The sequence below is a fragment of the Ambystoma mexicanum genome, chromosome 11, assembly GCF_040938575.1.
Source record: "Ambystoma mexicanum isolate Mex_15411 chromosome 11, UKY_AmexF1_1, whole genome shotgun sequence".
In the NCBI taxonomy this organism is placed as follows: domain Eukaryota; kingdom Metazoa; phylum Chordata; class Amphibia; order Caudata; family Ambystomatidae; genus Ambystoma; species Ambystoma mexicanum.
Genome location: NC_090934.1, coordinates 874,310,053 through 874,328,548, shown reverse-complemented (window position 1 = coordinate 874,328,548; position 18,496 = coordinate 874,310,053). Strand labels below are relative to the sequence as shown.

At 46.0% G+C, this 18,496-nt stretch overlaps 1 protein-coding gene and 1 long non-coding RNA gene across 3 annotated transcripts in view; one reads left to right on the top strand and one right to left on the bottom strand.

The window, feature by feature from the left end:
• Positions 1-528, bottom strand: part of LOC138503872 (uncharacterized) — a 57,948-nt gene extending 57,420 nt beyond the window's left edge. The window contains exon 1 of one of the 2 annotated variants that reach the window (XR_011279724.1): positions 151-528. This is a non-coding gene — a long non-coding RNA (uncharacterized lncRNA). The remainder of the gene's footprint in view (positions 1-150) is intronic. The other variant, XR_011279725.1, reaches the window with a different exon arrangement.
• CD81 (CD81 molecule) overlaps positions 1-18,496 on the top strand; it is a 226,960-nt gene that overhangs the window by 12,168 nt on the left and 196,296 nt on the right. The window lies entirely within an intron of this gene.

The following is an 18,496-nucleotide window of genomic DNA, read 5'->3' as shown; positions in this document are numbered from 1 at the left end:
GGTATCTTGAAGCACTGTTGGTGTTGCAAAAGCACTGTTGTGCTTTTGTGCTTGTGTGTGCTATCAGCATGGTTGGTGTTGACAACGGCGGCATCGATGTCCCCAAAGCCCTTATTACTGTTAAAATGCATTTAGTCAATGTAATACTACCCCACGCGTAATGTCCCATCAATCAACCTTGCGTGGCAATTGCCCTGCGTCGGCCCATGCTTCAGTGACGACGAGGACTCCAGGCCGTCGAGGAATCTCTGGCTGAAGCTCCAGCTGCACTTGGGTGAGAGCACGGCAATTGTGGGCCCGTTGTGCTCCGGTGCTGACAGCAGCTGATCAAGCGACGCAACACTTGATAGCTTACTTGGTTTAGGATATTGAAGTCTGCGTCTCACTGCACATGAGCCTAAGGGATAATCGGCTGAGACGGCCACGCATTAGAAGAAAGGACAGAGCAACGTAGTACTTAGCACGTTGCCATCGGCCATTTTAAGAGGCCAGGCATCATCTAAAGGTCTCATCTTCATTTATTCAGCATCTTCGTCACAGTTCTTTTTTATTTTTTTATTTGTTTTTGTTTTCCTTTTTAATTTGCAATATATTTGTTTCCTATACAGCCATATCTACATGTATCAGCAAATGTAGATGCTCCTGGAAAGAAAGTGACTTTGGCTGACTTCAATCCCAATGCAAAAAAAAAAACCTGTAAAGGGACCAGAAAGAGTGAGAAGAGAGAAACGGTCATTATACTCTACATTTGTTCCAACCCAGGGTGGAAGTGGAATAATGACTGTTTAAGGCAATATTGTGTGGAGAACTCGCACTGTTTGATTAGACTTTGGGACATTTGGAGGCCAACAGCCATAAAAAATAAACTTCCACATTCAAACCTCCACAGCTGCTGGAGGAGGTGCGGGAGACATGTTAACACAGTGCCCCGGCTCCTCAAATGTTTTTACCTGAGATTGGTTTACCTGCATTGCCATGGAAGAGATGGCTCAAGACTTTTGAACACTACGCCAATGTAGTGTGCAGCACAAATTACAGTGTAGAGGGAAAAAATACTTGGTGTTACACTGCTTGGGACAGGCTGGCCAAGAAAAATATAAAGACTTGCCTGACCTCCCGGCTGATGAATGTGGGGACATGAACAAGTATGAGAAAGCTATACAGAAGATGAACAAGCATTATGAGAAGAAAAACACCATATTAGAGAGATTCGGGACAAGAGTGTCGAGCAGTACATCACAGCTTTGAGAAAACTGTCCAGAGCCTGCAAATAGAGGAAAGACTGAGAGACCAATGTATGTTGGAGTGTAGCAGTAGCGAGGTTAGAGAGAAATTATGGACAGAGCATGACCCATCGTTAGATGTTGTATTGAAGATGACCAAAGAGGTAGAGCACACGGAAGAAAGTGTAAAAACACTGGAGGGCAGAGTTAAGGATATCTTGTTAAAAGCATCTGTGAATAACACGCCACCAGGTGCTGGGGAAGCACTAGCCGCTGTAGGCAACCAAGATGGGAGGAGAGGTGCCAGCAACTATAAAGATATGAGGACGAGGTATGAAGGGAGATTCAACAGTGAGAGAAGAGATACCTGAGAGGGAGAGTACAGAGGCAGGATTGTGAATACCAAAGCCATGGCAGGGGAGCACAGACGAGCCATTCTCAGGACGTGTTACAGATGTGATAGTCTGTCACATTGGGCAAGCAGTCCAGTCTGTCCAGCATTGAGAATTATCTGCAGAAATTGTGATGGAAGAGGACATCTTGCCAAGTGCTGCAGGAGCAAGAATGAAGGCACGGGCAAACATTGTCTATCTATGGTGTTCAGTGAAGTGGTCGACAGACCAAGAGCGACAATGGTGGTCAATGGGCATCCTATAGTCATGATTGTGGATTCAGGAGCTATATATACGCTCATTCCAGAGAGAGTATGGAAAAGTTGTGGGCTGGAATTTCTGCATGAAGTAGATATCAGACCGAAGGCGTATGGGGGTGTCAGGATTGAGCTAATAAGATGGTTCAGTGCAGTTTTAATGTTCAAGGAGAGGCAAGCTGAAGGTCACATTTGTTTCAAAAAGTGGAGGCTCCTCCCTTCTCATTTGGGCTCACCAGAAGTTACTAAATGTTTGACTAGATCCGAATGTAATGGAATTGGTGTTCTTAGTTGAAGGTGCTGAAGTAAACACAGAGCAGATGCATTCGGAAATATTTAAGGATGATGCCATAGGATGTGGGATAGGCTTCACTTATCACATTTTACTCAAAGGAGGTGGGAATCCAATTGCGCAAAATTTGTGCAATGTACCATTAGTACTTAGAGGTAAAGATGGAACTAAAGAAGCTAGAATAGCAAGAGATTATTGAAAATATTGATGCGTCTGAATGGGTATCCCCCTTGGTTGTGGTCCGGAAGATCTCCGGGAGAGTCTGTGTGCATTGATGTAAGAGAACTGAACAAGTGCGTAATCCCAGAGGCAACCATTACCCAACATATAGGAATTGATCTCGACAATGGATTCAGCGCAAATATTCTCTATGCTGGACCTTACTGCTGCCTACCATCAAGTGAAATTGCATAAGGAATCCAGACATTTGACAGCATTCATTACTCCGGAGGGCCTATATCGGTATCGAAGGATGCCGTTTGTACTGATCTCAGCAGCTTCTGTGTTTCTGAAAATGATGTACCGTATTTTGGATGGGGAAACTGGAGTTATCTTCTTTCAGGATGATATTTTAATTTATGCAGAGAACGAAGAACACGATAGAAGGTTGGAGAGAGTATTTAGGAAACTGCATGAGGTAGGAATGGTACTCGGTAAAGAAAAATCAACAGGAAGGACATGTAATTTCCGGAGAAGGGATTTTGCCAAAAAGACCTGCTGGACTCATTAAGACACATGGTGATGCCTAATAGCACGTAGCAACTTGGGACCTTTCTAGGCATGGCGGGGTACTATGCTAAATTAATTTGCGGTTTTCCGGACCACACAGCGATTTAGATAAGCATGTTGAAGATGAAGAAGAAATTCACATGGGACGGAGAGTGTGAAAGTGAATTCCGATATATAAAGGAAGCTCGGGCTGCATCACCAACCTTACAGAATTATGTAAGGGGAAGACGGACAGTGATCACCACAGATTCCAGTAATGTGGGCGTAGGAGCAACCTAGATACAATTTCATGGAGGGCTAGAGTATGTTATAGTATTTGCCTCCTGCTTGCTCAAAGGGTTGGAAAAGGAGTATGCGACAATTGAGGAAGGGGCATTCGCCGTCAGATGGGCACTGAGAAATTAAGTAGCTTTGTCTGGGGTGTCAATTTGAAATACACACGGATCATAAGCCCTTAGTGGCAGTCTTTGCTACGAAAGGTCTAGATAACGTTTCAAGCAGGAGCCGGAGGTGGGTGTCCATATTGCAGGAATTTGAGTTTACTGTAGTATACATTCCAGGTGCGAAGAACTACACTGCACACTGCCTGTCAAGGTTGACCAATTAAGGAATGGGATGTATTGTTGAAGGATACTAAATTGATGGTCATGAAAAATGTGGAGAAAGGCAAGTGACACTAAGTTGAAATGCAGGAGTAGGTGCTTTATGGAGTGTCGGGGATGAATTTCATGTCTGTGGTGGATGTCTCATGAGAGGTAAGCTGGTGCCCCCTGAGGGACTCTGAGAGAAGATCAAACATCGTGGTCACAAGGGGCATCAAGGAATGGTGAAGACGAAACGCAGGATAAGGAACACATATTGGTGGCCAACGTGTGACCTGCAGGTGGAGAGGAACGTCAGGAATTGTATCCTTTGCATGAACAGTGTAGGGGTAAAATACCTCATGGTACTTGGGGATATACCAGAGGGGCCGTGGAAGAAAATAGCCATTGATGTGTTGTGGCCGGTATGAAGTGATGGGAATCCAACGTATTGCATTGTTATCGACCTATTAACTAGATGGGTGGATCTAGCAATGACCTCTCATGTAACGACTTGAAAGGTGATTGAATTTGTGGAAGAATTGTGTGAACGTAAGGGGTATCCTGAGGAGGTGTTGACAAAGGGCCTCAGTTTAAGTCTAGAGAAATGGAGAAATATTTGGAAGAAAAATCTATTGTCCATAAGATTGGTGCCAATTACCACCCCCAAACTAATGGAATTGTGGAGAGGTACAATAGAGTGATTAAGGACGCCATTAGATGGGCGTGGTCCAATGGGAGCGATTGGAAGGCAGTGGTGAGAGACACTGTGGCAGCTTATAGATTTGCGCCACAGAGCACTACAGGGGTTTCTCCCTTTGAACTGAGCAGGGGGAGGCAGGCCAGCACAAAATTGTTTCCATGGTGGATGAGTGCGGTGGCCAGCAGGAAGGTGGAGTTGGATGGAGTAGAGCAACATATGGCAGAAGCAGGTAACCAACATGTTTCAGCAGGATAATGGGAAATTCAGGAGAGGAAAGCTGCCATATGTTGGTTGCTGGGTCAGAATCAAGGTACCGGTTGTGTTGAGAGAAGCTAGTTGCCAGTGGTCGAAACCCATTGAAGTGGTGGAAGTGTTTTGGCATGCTGTGAGAACCAGGGATGGCAGTGTGTGGAACATTGAGGGTGATGGTGTTGACGGAGGAGAAAGATGATAGTGCTGGATCTGTGCATGGAAGGAATTGTGATGATGCTGGTTCTTCAGGGGGGGCGGGGGGGTTCCTTGTCTGGGAATACGTTTTCCTTGGCAGATAATACAGATATGCCACAAGGACATCAAGGGTTGGCAGGAGCTACTGAAGACCCAGAGACTATGCTGAATCATAATGTGAGGGGTGTTCCTGTTCCTTGTGAAGGAAAGTGGATGTGTAGTATGGTGCAGTCTGGCCGTCATCAGTGGAATGCTGGAGGGGGTTTGATGGATGGAACGAGGCAAGTGAGAGGTGACGGTTGGAGAACGGCGAGAGCTAGCCGTCGGACAATGCCGGCATTCATGTCCCGAAAGCCCTTATTTAGTCAATGTAATACTACCCCACGCGTGTTAAGTCCCATCAATAAATCTTGCATGACAATTACCCTGCATCAGCCCATGCTTCAATGCTGTCAGATTTTTTTCATGATGTAGGAGGGGGAATTTATTTGTGGTTGATGCTGGCTTGCGGTAGCGGTGCGTTTTTTAAAATTTATTTATTTTTTTTATATTGAACCTTTTCGTGGATTAAGTTTTTTGTGTTTAGGGGCCCAGGGTGACGTTCCGGGTTGCTGCATTTTCAGGGATTCTTAATCATATGTGCATGAAGAGAATTGTATGGGAAGTTGGGTTCTCAGTACAACAGCTTTTTGCTCGACGGATGTCAGATACCAGTGGTATCTAAGGTTAAGACCTTGGGCACCTATTTGGAGGCCAGTCTAGACAACAAGGCCCACGTTGACGCCATTGTGAAAAACACTAATTATCATCTGAAAGTGCTTTGTCAAGTGGCCCCGTTGGTTTCAGAGGAAAACCGGAAAAAATTAGTCCGGGCCGTAATACGGCCTAGAGTGGACTATTGTAACGCTCTTTTGGGAGGGGCAAAGAAAATTGATTTACAAAGACTCCAAAAGATTCAAAACTCTGCGGTACGCATAGTCTTTCAGATGAAGCATCTAGAGCCCACATCCGCAGCTAGGAGGAGTCTGCACTGGCTGCCAGTTTCAGCTAGAATACAATTCAAGCTCCTGACAACCTGTCATAAATTTATCTACGGTAATGCACCCATATATCTTAAGAACAGGCTGAAGATATATGTACCTAGCAGATCTCTTCGCTCAGCCAAGACCTGCTCTCTACATGTAGATCGAGTGAATGGCCGCGCCTTTCATGTGCAGGTCGCACAGGCCTGGAACGCCCTTCCGGTGTCTCTACGCAATACAAACAATCTTCTGATGTTTCGGAAACAGTTGAAGACCTTCCTATTTTCATAAAATCATGATCCAGCTACCTGGTTGTACTAGATAGGGCCTACCTTCTTTCTTCCTGGCGCCTGGATGCCTTCGGGCTTTGGCGCCTTATAAATGAAATAACATAACATAACAGATGATGGGTACGCCTCTGGGTTGAGTTGATTGCAGGAGTGTTGTGGGACACACACCCTAAATATCTCAGTTCTAGTTCATTTCCATTTCAGCATCTCACATTGGTGATTCTTTGACATTGATTTGGGCATTTACAAATAGCGATCTTTTGGAAGAGCAGATGGCATTGGCAAAACCATGGTGCACTGTCTGCGCATGTCCGTCATCTTTTCTGTGCTAGACATGTATAGATTGATTTTGTTTCCTGTTGATTTGATCCTGCCTTACTAGAGAATCTCTGCTGAGGTTTGTTTAGCTGCAGTTTCTGGATGTTTGCTGTGATATTTCAATGTTACTCTGACTGCGCTGTGCCAACTATGTCTCGTTTCACCGAGTGCTTCTGTTGAAAGTATGGTCATGCCAGATTTCGAAATAGCTGGGAGCTATTTAGCTCCTACCCGTAGAGCCTGGTTTGCACAACCAGCTACCATGAGCTACTTTTGACTCAGTGGCTAACTAGTGCCATACAAACATACATACCCATGTGACATTTAACTCTGTATTTGGGAATCTGCATAAAAGCATTTCAAATATCAAGGATTGCATAAAATGGACAAAGTAAACCTTTTCACCTCACATAAAAGTTGGTTTTGCAGCACGCCATTTACTAGCTACTGGTTCTTGTGGGTAGCTCCTACCTACTAGGTGATGCCTGATACCCACGCGCCAGTTATAGCTCCTGCTTGTTGTAGCTGGTCGAATGCATGTTTCTCTCGCATGCTTGTTAAAGATGTGTCCTTCTATATCTGTGGGAGAGGCTAACCCTATAACGCACTCTTCCTCTTTTTATTTATTTTTGGTGGAGGTTCCAGCTCGAAATATGGGCACCATATGCACTTTTTTTTTTAAACTGGTTTGTCCGGGGGTCTGTCGGGTATAGTGACCTAAATCGATCCTGTGCCATGCATATGCACACTGTTGGAAGCATTCTGTATTTCCATGGTATTTGATATTTTCCTGGCTGGCGTTGAGAGGCTGTTCGTGCAGAAGTTATTTTTTTTAAGGGGTTGCAACCAGATGTGGGTTAGCATAACGTTCTGCATGGTGCACGTTGTGTATTCTTCTGGTTGGGAGTGTTGTGGTTTTTGTAGGTGCATGTTGGGGTATTAGGTCTGAGGTGGTTGGTGTGTCCACCATTATGTTGGTGTAGAGTCTTGTTGTTGCATTGTTCTTGGTGTTGTGAGGTGGTTATTGCGGGAATTCTTTTATTGGTCAATAGGGGAATTGTGTGCTATTGGTTTTAGTAGTTTATTCTTAGCTTTGTTCCAAGTGGTGGCAAGTGGCTCTTAATGAGTTTTACTAAATTTGTCTCCGTTTTGGTAAGCAACGATTTAAATGTGTTGCAGCATTGTTCTCAGTTGTGTCGCATCTTGCAGTTAGTTTGACTTTCTTGTGTGTAGTAATATGGTGTTTTGTTTTGGTGGATGTTGCATTATTCTTTTTGTTGGAATTTTGGAGGTGCTGCCTTGGTCTGAATGATCAAACAAAACTGCAATTATCCGTAGATCAGTGCACACCCTCCTATTATTAATCCATACAATTAATGCGTAAAAAAACGCTGCATAATTCCTTCCAACACAACAACCCCATTTAATAGGTGTATGCTTTAGACTCAAGGCAGCATGTCGGAATTCATTTATTGTATTTATTGAATCATGTTTTGATCATAAGACACATTTACAAAAAGACATATCGAATACATTGATAAAACATCTATTAAAAAACAATTATCAAAAACGCACATTGTCCCACCAACAAACAACCAAAGGCTCATCTCACATATCATTCCTGATATTCTTTCATCCCCATACATGCAAAAAAAACGCCACTCGTACTTGTGCAATATACGCAATCCTTATAGTTCTGTTCTGTGACTCAGAACATCCCATCTATTTGGGTTGATATCTTGGTTACTCAGAAGTGCCTATTTAACAATTTTAAGAGAAGAACACTGGGTAAATGTTCCAACATGGTTACTCATGAACACATATCAATTCACATTTTGTCTATGTAAAACCCAAGTTAGAGCCCACTCTGGGAGGTGTAGGCTCTATGGTGTTGTCGACTTGAGTTTCGGGCAACCAGAGCGGTCTGTACAATTTCTGTCTGGTGCACCTCATCAGGACATAAACATTACAAGCAGAAAACAGTTTGAAAAAGAATTCAAGTTGGTGTGCAATTGATTGTTGTCCAATTTTCAAAAGCTTGTTTCTTTCGCTTTTACCAGGTGTGAAGTTGCAGTAAACCAAGTGTGTTTCCCGGAATGCCACTTCCAAAAGTGCGGTGCCTTCGAATCTAGTCACCTCATGCAATGTTAGCAGGACCAAGCCAAAGACAGTTCCTTCTTGGTTGCAATGTTATTGTATCTTGAGGTTGTCTCTTGTTTTCCACCAAGGTGTTGTTTTTTCCCTGCCAGGTGTACTACAGGCCAGTTAGTACAGGGGGTGTGGGGCCATCGACGGGTGATCCCTATATTGTCCGCCAAGGGGACACTGGATGTGGTCAGTGTCTTACATTCAAGGTGTCTGCAAACACTCGTGTACTTGCTTGAAAGTAAACAAGCCGTATGGAGTCCACGTTCCTCTGTTTCGCCACTGACCAATGCCGCGTTGGGCGTCTGGATGATGCCTAGTGTTTGGTGCCTCATAGTGTTGCAACGGTGTGCATGGCTTGAGAATGCAATTTCAGGAGGTTGTATGACCTTGTTTTGGGTATACTGGTGTAGGGTTTAAGAATATGTTGTGCTTGTACTGTTAAGGCTGATGTTGGGTGTTCTTATGGCGACCTTGGGGGTGATGTGTTTAGGAAGTTGTGGTTTACTTGCATGGGACAGGTGTAGTAGGCACAGTCGTTTTTCTGGGGGCTGCAGCAATGAAAGTGTACATAATTTGGCAGGCGGTGTATTCGGTTGGTATGGGTGTTTCTGGGTTGTAGGCTGATGTGTTTTACGAGGGCTCCCTGGTCTGGCTTTAAGTCTCAAAAAGATAATGGAGGTGAACTGCACTGCTACTGGTGGAAATCTTTGTAAATGTGTAAAGACTGATATAAAGATGCATATTATCTTAACAGTGGTGCAGTGAGATGCAGAGTGATTTACCTCCAGAGAAGGACTTTAAAATTTAACCATGGCCAGCTGTCTGGTCTAGCCTGTTCTCTGGGAGGCTACTGCAGCGGTCGTGGGCTCAGTGCAAATTATTGACTTATCTTTGGAAACTGGTAACCTATGTAGTGAGTAAGTAAGCCAGGAATTGTGGGATTGATGTTTCATTTAAAAGGATTAATCATGGATGGAAAAACTTTGGATCGGCACAGACGTAAGCATTGTTATGGTTCTGTATTCCCAGAGGAGGAAGGCACAATGCCCGTGATTTCCCCACAAACTGGGATGGCTGCAGAGTTCTGTGAAAGTACCACCTGTGACAAATCTGGATAATGTGTCCCTTCTCCCCAGAAGGCAGCCACACCCTTTGAGGCTATGAGGTGAGGCTGCTGCGCAATACCCTAGCCAGGCATCTGGGCAAGTGGGACCTCACTGGCAGTGACTACCCTCTTGGGGACAAGGACTCCCTATTCAGCATGGAACTCCCAGTCCAAACCACCCTTTCTGCTTATGTGGATGCCAGAAAGACCATTGCATTCCCTGTTACAACTATAATTCACAAATATCCTTCTTTGGCTCGGTTGGCTTCAGGTAATGGTGAACCTCGCCTGAATGCCCTGATCAAGGAAGACTATTTAATTTGTTTTAGTTAATAAGAAGGGAACAGACTGAATCGAGGGGAATCTCCCATGGAGGGAGGGACGAGAGCAAGTGCTACGCAGAGGCGAGCCCCAGTAGCATTGATGCCCTGGAGGGGTGCAGCCAGTGGTGATGTGCAGAACAAGAAACCAGCTAGCTGGAGGCTGGGTGGCAGGTACATTGATTGAGCAAGAGGCTCTGTCAAGGGAAAAAGTGTGGCGTGACCACTGAAGACCAGTAGTGGGCCTGGTGGCCAGTAACGGTTACAGGTCATTTGGTCGGGGGGGAAAAAAAAAAAAGGTCGAGCACCTGGGGGACTACAGGAAACTAAACAAAGCACTGTCCTTGGCCCAGGCAAATGTTAAATTAGGGGGGGTCGTAAATGGCTTCCTCTTGGAAGGAATCGGGGAGGGGCACTGCATCTGTGAGCTAGCTGAGCTTGGGGGGGGGGGGGAGTGGATAAACCAGAAATTCCACCATGTGCTTTGGAAAACCACACCCCTTTGGGGCCAGAGCATAATTAAAAAAAAAGATGGATAATTCATAGTGCGGACTTGTAAAAATTATATAAATAACATCATTCTTGTGATTTTTCTGTGCACATTTTAAGAGGTGTTAGGACCCTGTGGTATGTTCTTGGGGATGGTAGCGGAAAAAAGGTTGTTACTCCAAATGTATGCATGTTAAAAATCTGACACTTTATCATCTGAAACGCATATCCCTAGTGCACATTTGTGTAAAATCTGGAAAGGTTTAGAGGTCGTTATCTGGATGAAAAGGGCAAAATTCTGTCATAAGTGGACACGGCATTTTACAAAGACAGGGATCGGATGGTTTGGTGCTACAGAAAATATGTTAACTGGACGTATAATATTAGAAAAATGGTACATAGATAAATATGTATTTGGATCAGAAATAGATTTGTGTGCAATTTGACAAGGGGAGGATGCTCTGACCATAAACCTACCTCATCACTCTGACTCACAACCCAGTTCCCCCAATCATGGGCGAGGGGAGGAACTGGCCAATGATAAGTTGAGAGGGTTGGGCATAGAAGATGAGCCGACCCTCCCACTTTCTAAACACATAAAAGGAGACTGTGCAGGACAGGTGGGGACATTCACTTCCCACTTCAAGCTGATTTCTTGCGGAGCGTTTTGCCAGAGGACACCAGATCCAGCACTTTGACTTCAAATCCAGACAGAGACCAGAACTTTGAATTCAGAATTTGTCAGCAGGCCTCAAAATCTTTTGCAAACTGATTCACCCCAGACTTCCAAGGGGCACATCAGAGTAAAACAGCCGGGCTGAGCTGTTTGATTCTGGCCAAAAACCCTGTGCCAGAAACACCCAGAAAGCAGAGCTGTACCCGGAACCAGAGATCAGACCGCCGTGCAGTGCCAAGAACTTTTGCCAGAACCAGAGATCCAGACCGCTGTGCAGTGCCGCTAGCAGAGCTGACCCAGATCGCTGTGAGCAGAACCAGGCAGAGACCGTCCGTGGCAAGGGAACCGCAGTCCAATCCTGACCCGATCCGTGGCGAAGTCGCATTCCTGTCCAAAATATAGTGTGAGTACCGCCAGGACTGTGCAAAACCCAATCTCTTAGTTTAAAATAATCTAATTCAAACTATTTTAACCTATTGAGAACTGCATCCTAGAAATCTTGTGTTCCTTCTGTGATCTCAAACCTGAAAACTGTCATCTGTCATTCTGAGCTTGACTTTTCTTTTGAGAATCTACCTTCACGAAATCGTCCGTATCTCCGGAACCGTTTGTCCTAGGAACTAAACTTTCATCTTAAAGCTAAGATTCTGGGCTTTCCAACGAACCCAGAACCGACTTTATATTCATTATACTTTTTCCGTAATCGCGCTCGACGCACTCGGAAAAATTGCCGCGAATTGCGATTTGGCTCAATTTCTTCACTTGGCAAAATAGCAGCTCCTTGCTTTCCTTTGCTGAAATTCGTTTGCCACCTGACAATCATTCATAGAGCATTGCTAAAGTGATCGTGAACTAATACAAAGTAGCTGTCGCCCACCCTGAACCTCTAGAGGGAATTAAAATCATTTTAGCATATTTTTTACTTCTTTGCATACCACCTTTAAAGTACTTTGCCTGTGTTTTAAAATCATCCCTGTTGATCTAAGCTTGCTAGGGGGGAACTGAATTGGGATTGTACTGTGATTGTATTCCTGAAGACTGTGTGTGTCACTTCCACCTCCTTACATTGCATAGAGGGGGGGTGAATTGCCAAAAGGGGAAAAGTGATTATATTATGTTTTGCTGAAATCATATCAAGTTTATTCCTGTGTTGCTTCTTTTCCACCTTGCATTTCCTTGTACCATATAAAGCATTTCAGCTACCTTATCCTATATACTACTCCTAAGTAATTAAACCAGCATGCTAGTATCACCTCATCCATTGCTGATTACTGCTCTTATTCACAAGTGTGATATCAATTTATTAATTTATTATAAAAGTGTGATATATTATTTAATTCTCAAACCTTTTAAATTTGCAAAACGAACTTCTTTGCTCAGTGGGGTCAGGGGGATTCTAAGAGAGGGGTGTTTATATAAGGGTTGTCATCCAGAGTACACGAACTGGACATAAAAATATATAAATAAGGGCTTCCCTTGAGCAATCCCAGACAAGGCACTGACTTTGTGGGACTGCTTGATTGGAGTCTTTAACAGAACAAACCCTGGCACCCTTTCTTGGTGTGCTCCCGGTTCCAACTTGCCCAATGGTGTTTGGCAAAACAGTGCTGCCATCCTTTTGTAGCAGCAAAACGTAGTTTTGATGCGAGGCAGCGGTGCTCAAAGGAGCCAGCGCAGCCATTTTGCTGTAACTGCTGAAGTGCAGCTTGGTTATGGATGGGAATTCGGCTGAGTGGGTTAATGTATCCCACAGTGTTCCACCTTTTGATAATCGGGAAACAAAGCACTGGCATCCCTGCCCCTCCCTTTTTATCATCATCTTTCATTGCCAGAAGCAGGCACTCCAGTTGGCACTTGCAGCAAGAAACTGAGCTATAACAAGCGCCACATAATGACATCCCTTGTTAAACTTTCTAGGGCGCTGAAACCTGTGCACTAGGCAGTTAATGTGGCTGCAATAAGGCCTTTCCACCATACTGCACACTGCCACACGTCCTACCATTTCACGTTCTTACAGTGCTGATGTCTTACAGTGCTGATATCATATGTTAACAAGGGTGGCGCTAGAGAAGAGGGTTTGTTTAGTCAGGACAGGCAGACTCTAGGCGCCAGTCATTGACGTGTTTTATGTTCCTATGGCCTATCATTTTGTGCACTCCAAAATATTACATGTTGATATTTCTGGGACCTAGTTTTTTCCTTTATCCGCCTAGAATCGTTTTCAGTATAGCACTCCAATTCCTCCAGCTTCACCTTCATAAGTGTTGTAACAACGGTTATTATTCCTATGGTATTCCATTTATCAACCTGGAAAGGAAGTAGGGACTGGTTCGGCCGTTCAGAATTTGAACTTACTGGGGGCTGGCACATACCAGAAGTGAGTTTAATTCTCTGACCTGTGTGCTTTAACGAGAGCATGCGTGATCAACTGTACAGTTTATTATTTTTTTTTTTTTAAGTTTGAGACCTAACCACTTTTTGTATTGGAAAAAAAAAAGTATTATATTTTTGACCGGTTTCATGAGCTAGTTCTCCTGCTTGTAATCACTTTAGTACTAGGTGAAACACTAATAGGAAATAAAACCCCAGAATCAAATAATTACCAACACTTGTTTAGATTCTTAGTCCACTTCATACAGGCCCTTATTAAAAAAAAAAAAAAAGATGAATCCCAAAGTAGTTTCTCTGCTTCAGTGATGTGTATTAATCTCACTTTTACAATGCCATACTGGCCATCACATACGAGTGAGTTTGCTCTGGGTCTCACTCCGTATAAATGGGGCTTCATTTTGTTGTGTGGTTTATTTATTTTTTTGGTGGCAGGGCTGGGCTGTACTACCAGGCGGGCCGGCAGCTGTTCGTACATTATATTTGCTGCCTCATCATTCATTTGGCGGCTTCTTGCCTTCGTTGCTGCAGACCTTCCTGCGGGATATTCTCGTCTTGTTAACATAATGTGCATGAGCAGTCATTTTTTTTTTTCCAACTGAAGCAATTGATCCCCTTTATTTCTATCTGAAGGTTTTTCATACAGTTTGTCACCATCTCAAATTCGAAATTCATAAAATATGCCTTCTTGCATTTGTAGAACACTGATGCAGAGTGTGCAACCCAACTATTTGAATGCAATGCCTTGTATTCTCTGTTGTGCTAATTTCGTCTCAAAGTGAATTGTGGTGGTCTGTCCTAGCATATAGCACTAACCTTCTATATTGTTGGGTTCGGAAACGTCAAGCAAATGATGGGCTCCAAAGTTGGGAGGGTGGGGGGGATTCCCGTGGTTGGAGGGAGTGGGCATGTAAAGGAAGTTGCATCCTGTCTCCAGGCTAAACAAATGTATGCCATCATTTCTATCCCATGCACAATAAAGTGGGAGAGCGTTGGCAAGTTTGCTTGATCTGAGAACTCGCATTTTCAAACTGTTGTAGGCACACAGGCCTACGTTGAAAGCAAAAGCTGGATTTTCCCTGTGTCGCCAACATTGTGTGAGCCTGGGTAATTCCCTTTCTCGGTGCCTCACTCAATGAAGTGTTGCAATTGGGAGTGCATGAAACAGTAACCACCTTCAGAAGTCCTATGTGAGAACTAAATTGGCAAAGGCAATGAAAATGGGGTCTCGTGCTGGGTAAAAGAATGAGGGGGTGATAAGCGGTGTGAGAAGAGCGAGGACAACAGGGGTGGTGTGTAGCGACTGTAGCAAAAGCAGTGGTTTTGTGGTGCTGCCTGATGCAAGGGGAGCATGGGTGGTGCAGTGCATAGCAATGGACAAAAATCGCGACTAAACCCCACATTCCAGCAACTGGGACACATGGAATCTTTACTATTTGGAAACACTAAAGGGAAATTTCCAGCAGGGCACATTACCTTTAAAGTTAAAAACCCATGACCGCAGAGGGTGGTTGCTTTAGGGGTGGAGTATTCCTAGTTTTCTGCTAGTACACTTCCAATTGACCTTTTTGGCTTACTGCACAAAAACCCAGACTCATTTAAAAGTGGAAAAGGTCGCTTTAATGTGACAGGCCAAAGCTTACAATTAAACGCTTACCTGGCTCCATGGCCTTACAAACTAAAGACATATTTTAAACAACCAATTAAATTAAACATTCTCATTTTTTACCCAATAATGAAATAAAGCCATTTCATCCCTAACTATCCCTTGGATCCTACCGTCTCCTTACCCCTTTTCCAGGCGTCCCGCTTTCTCCCCGGGGCCATGCACCTCCAGGCTCAATACCTGTTCCCCCGTGGTGGCTCGCTTGTGCAAACAGCGCCACCCCATCCTTTCCCGTGTCATTCCCCCATTGTGCTTCCCTCCCCCCACATCACAAGGGGCCATGCCCCCGGCACCAGAAAAACCCTCCCCTGAGGTGTTCTTTCTGCCCCACCTCCCCACCAATTTTCCTACCTCCAACTCCTCAACCAATCTCCCAGCCAAGAGCTCAAGTCCGCCATATAATGATTGTTCCCCAAAACCGCAAAGTTTACCCATCCTCTCTAAATCTCATCAACCCTTCCTAAACCATCACCTTACGGTCCAAAACATGTACTGACACCGATGTACAAAATTCTACCATCTCTCTGTTTATCCCCTTCCTTGCCCGCTCTATCGGACCCTCATTTCTCGCCCCCCCCCAACTCTCTGTGGCAAACACTTTGTCCCCCCTACAGTTGCATTAGGCCACACTTGTCGGACCCATAACAAAAAACCCTTTTTATTTTCCTAAGAAGAGCCACCCCCCGTATCCCTTACCAAATCATTTTCCCCACCAAGACTAACCCCCCCCCCAATCTGGAGGCCCATAGTTTTCCCTCAACCCAGCCAAAATAGGAAGCAACTGATCCCAGCCCCCCCAAACCCGCACCATCTTACCACAACATCTTTATAGTTGCACCCCAGTTGCCTGCCAACAACCCTCTTCTCAGCTTCTTTCCCCGTCCACTTAACCTTAGAATGACCCAAAAACCAGATTTTTGACATCTGACCGTACCTCCTAGCAGCATCTGCAAAAGAAATTAAAAATCACTTACAAATCAACAACATCCTAATAAATGCAACACTCCCGCTACCTACTGAAAAATTATATAAAGACATTCTGTTTGACCCGGTCACTGGCATACCCTTTGTATCTCCCTTACTCCCAGCGTCCCAACCTTTTCACCTACTCCTGTGAATAGCCCTGCCTGCTACCTTCAGATGCTGCACCCCTCCTAAATGAATGAGTTGCAACCTCCTAACCTTTCCCACACCACTAGTAACACCTTCCTCAGTACCCTATCCTTTCTGGCCATCTCCTTAACCCTCTCCGGAAACACCCAAGGTCCTCTCCTACCTGTCCCCCTATATTTCGCCCCTTTCACCTAGCCTTTAAACAATACACCTAAACCCACTTAGCCCCCCTTTTTCCCCTAAACCATTACCCTCCTCTCACCCTTGCCCCCCATCTTCCATCACCTTATTAATTTGGCCCTGCGTTGCTCCCCCGTGCACCGGGGGCCCCCGTGCACCCCCGTCCATGCAGGCCCTTTACTTTATTACTCCTCTTTTCACTGCACCAGGGGCCAAACCTGCACCTCCGTCCATGCAGTCCCTTCCATATAACTAATCTTCAAGCTCCTTGCTTCCATTACCACCTGTTTCCCACCTGCACCAGGGGCCCTAGTGCATCCCCGTCCATGCAGGCCCCTTTTCTGCCTTACTCCTCTCTCCCGCTGCACCAGGGGCCAAACCTGCGCCCCCGTCCAAGCAGAACATTCCACATCAATTCCTCTTCCAGCACCTTGCTTCGTTGCTCCACTTTTTTCCCCCAGCTGCACCCGGGGCCCTAGTGCACCCCTGTCCATGCAGACCCCTCATCACTTCCCCCTGCTGCACCAGAGGCGCTCCCGCACCTCCGTCCATGCAGCCTGAAGCTTACTCACCTTGTTGTGCGGCAAGCGTGAGGGCTTCACCACCGTCGACCATGCCCTCCAAACGACGGCCACCACCCCTTAACAATTTCCACAGTTACACCCCCTGCAGCCCTCCCCTACCTACGATTCTTCCTCCTCACCCCTCTCCTACCCTCTTTAAATTGCCCCCAAAACCTTTCATCAAACCTTGTGACCCCCCTCCTTTTACGATAAACTGAGCCCGACCTACCAGCACACCCCAATTTACCTGGCATGCGGTCCTCCCACCCCCGCCCCCCACCTCCTTGCACCGCTCCTCGCCCTGACCCACTGTCCCCTGCCTGAAAACAATCCGTAACCGTATGCCGACCCGCGCACCTGCTGCACTCATGTTTAAATTTGCACATCCCTCTCGTGCAGCCTTCTTCATTGAACGCCCAACATGCTGTCGAGGGCTGTCCTCTGCCTCCTCCCCCCGACCCTTCATGGGCGGGGTGACCAAGAAAGGGCCGGTAAGGCACAGGCAGCCCACTTGCTGTGTGCAATGTTGGGGCAGGCCTCGTTGGAGCCATCCATTGCAGCCAAAGATCCATGTCTATCTCCCCCCAGGCCGCCTGACTGTCCTCTGCCATTCTCTCTCTGAATTCCTCATCATAGCGTACCCAGGCAAAACCCCCAAAACTCGTGAACGCCTTCCTAATTACATCCATATATTTAAGCAGGGCCACGCAACGCTCCGGGAATTTTTCACAATATACACTGGCATAAATGATTAATGCCGACATCCAATTCTCAATAGTCACCGGGACCCTTGGGCGTGAAGCCAGTTACCTCTCTTCTTCCTTAGACCGCTCCTTTGCTCTCACTTCCCTATGGAGCAACTTCAAAACATCTACAAATTCCCCCGCCCGAATCTTCTCCCTGGTCGCTGTCATCAAGTGCGCCCCCCAACGGTTTTGTTATACCCATGTATGGCAGTTTTTTCCCCTTGCCTTTCACTTCCAACTCCTTTTCTTTTCCCACTTGCACCTCGAGCACCAATGGCTCCACTACCTTGTCCGTTTGGACCTCCACTGAGCAAATGCTCTTCTCATCCCCCAAGGCTCCAATGGCCTGTACATCTATTTCTTTCCTTACCCCTTGCAGTCCAGACCCTTCATTTCCCGTCCCCCTTCTCGTGTCCCCTCTCTGCCATGCAGATGACCATTCCCTTTCCCGCTCACCTCTTTCCACGCAGGCCGTCTGCGGTCTGGCGTCCATACCGATGCTCCTCATCTCTTTTCTTAGAGGGCTCCTACATTGTGGATGTGAGCTCATGCCTGAGTTGATCTTCTTGCGAGCCCGGGGCGTCCGCCCCGCCACTCCTTTGACGTCTTCTCGGCGGGGCCGCGGAAACCTCTGCCTGGTCCTCTTCTCTCGAGCGAGGCGTTCCGTCCTCCACCCTGGAATCCTCATTGCTAGGGGCCGTGCTGCACCCTCTAGGCTCTCCTTGCGCTGACCGAGGAGGGGCCGTTCTAAAACCCTCTACCTCCACCTGACCAGCGGGGGCTGCGCAGCGCCCTCAGCCCTCACTCCTCCTACCCCGGGGGGGCCGTTCCGCGCCCCACTCTAACTT